This window comes from Octopus bimaculoides, chromosome 28 (genome assembly GCF_046866305.1).
Source record: "Octopus bimaculoides isolate indiv1 chromosome 28, ASM4686630v1, whole genome shotgun sequence".
NCBI classification, from domain to species: Eukaryota; Metazoa; Mollusca; class Cephalopoda; order Octopoda; family Octopodidae; genus Octopus; species Octopus bimaculoides.
The window spans coordinates 18,339,810-18,341,783 of NC_142955.1; positions in this window are offsets into that span (position 1 = coordinate 18,339,810).

The following is a 1,974-nucleotide window of genomic DNA, read 5'->3' on the forward strand; positions in this document are numbered from 1 at the left end:
TATACATATACACACATGTACATCCATACACTCACCTACACACACACACACACAAAATGACAGTAGGGTGTGATTTAAGTGAGATTTAGCTGCTAATTCTACCAGATCAAGCTGCTATGTACATGTTTTCCTCAGTTCACACACACAGATATACATCCATAACAGAGTATGTGCGGTCAATTCAAGAGAAATTCGGCTGCTATTTCTACCAGGTCAAGCAATATATATACAGGTCACTCTGGACTCATTCATACATATACATATAAACTCCAAAAAAGAGATGTTTATTTAGTGCCCTCATCAGAGGAAATTTGCATTAGAAATATGGAATTCCCCATTTGTCAACTGGGGAAAAGAAGTTGACCATAAGCTGATCCGTTTTAGACATGACTGGAACCAATCTAACGGTGATGACTCCACCTCACCCAAATTTATCGCCAGTTGAATTTTGTCCCCAAATTTTTATTTGCAAAATTAACTGTCCATGATGTATTGCTTCCTCCGTTTGTAGAGAGGTTACATAGCTCCAGCCAATGAGTCTGATGTGTCGCCTATACAACTGAGTCCTTTATATGTGCAAAACCAATGGTCACTCTCTGACCAGCCATAACAAACAATTTCTGTATGTGTGAAAGCAGTGATCAGGGATGGGATCCCAGGGATAAGAACAGTGGAGCTTTCCACTGCTGCAAACCTGTCGGAGAGTGGCCAAGACTTTGACACTTTGCGCTTCTCGGGCCTGACAACGAGCTGAACCTAGGCTGGATGCTGAAGAAACACACCAAGTTATTGCTGTTACAATATGATGCTGTGTCCTTCTTTTTTTTTATGATGGCTTCAAATGGGTATTCGGCTGTTATTTCTAGCGTCTTGAACGACCAAAGTAGAGTGACGTAAGGCAGAGGTGTGAAAGTGTCCACGGGTTTGTTGGAGTTAATAAAAAAATTTTTTTTTTAATTCTTTCTTATTTTGACACAAAGCCTGAAATTTGTGTGGAGGAGGGGGGGGGGGTAAGATGATCACATCAATCCCCAGAACTCAGCTGGTATTTCTTGGTGGAATTTTGAATTTAGGATGTTAAAGAGTTGGATGAAATGTCTCAAAGTATTTTATCTCACGCTCTAAAGATTTTGTAATAATAATAATAATAATAATAATAATAATAAAAAATAATAATTATAAATAATAATAATGATAATAAATAATAATTATAAATAATAATAATAATAATAATAATAATAATAAATAATAATGATTTCATTTATTTGCCAAGAAATAATAATAATAAATAATAATAAATAATAATAATAATAATAATGATAATAATAATAATTATAAATAATAATGATTATAAATAATAATAATAATAATAATAATAATAATAAAATAATAATAAAATAATAATAATAAATAATAATGATTTCATTTATTTGCCAAGAAATAATAATAATAAATAATAATAAATAATAATAATAATAATAATGATAATAATAATAATTATAAATAATAATGATTATAAATAATAATAATAATAATAATAATAATAATAAAATAATAATAATAAATAATAATGATTTCATTTATTTGCCAAGAAATAATAATAATAATAATTATAATAATAATAATAAATAATAATAATCCTTTCTATTATAGGCACAAGGTCTGAAATTTGTGGGGAGGGGGTGGCTAGTTGATTACATTGATCCCGAAAGGACGACAGGCAAAGTCGACCTTGGGTTTAATAATAATAATAATGTTTTCTGCTCTAGGCACAAGGCCCAAAATTTTGGGGGGAGGGGGGGGGCCAGTCGATTAGATCAACCCCAGTATGCAATTGGTACTTAATTTATCGACCCCAAAAGGATGAAAGACAAAGTTGACTTCAGCAGAATTTGAACTCAGATCATAGCGATGGACAGAATACTGCTAAGCATTCTGTCCAGTGTGTTAAGGAAAAACCCCTCTCGCCATCTT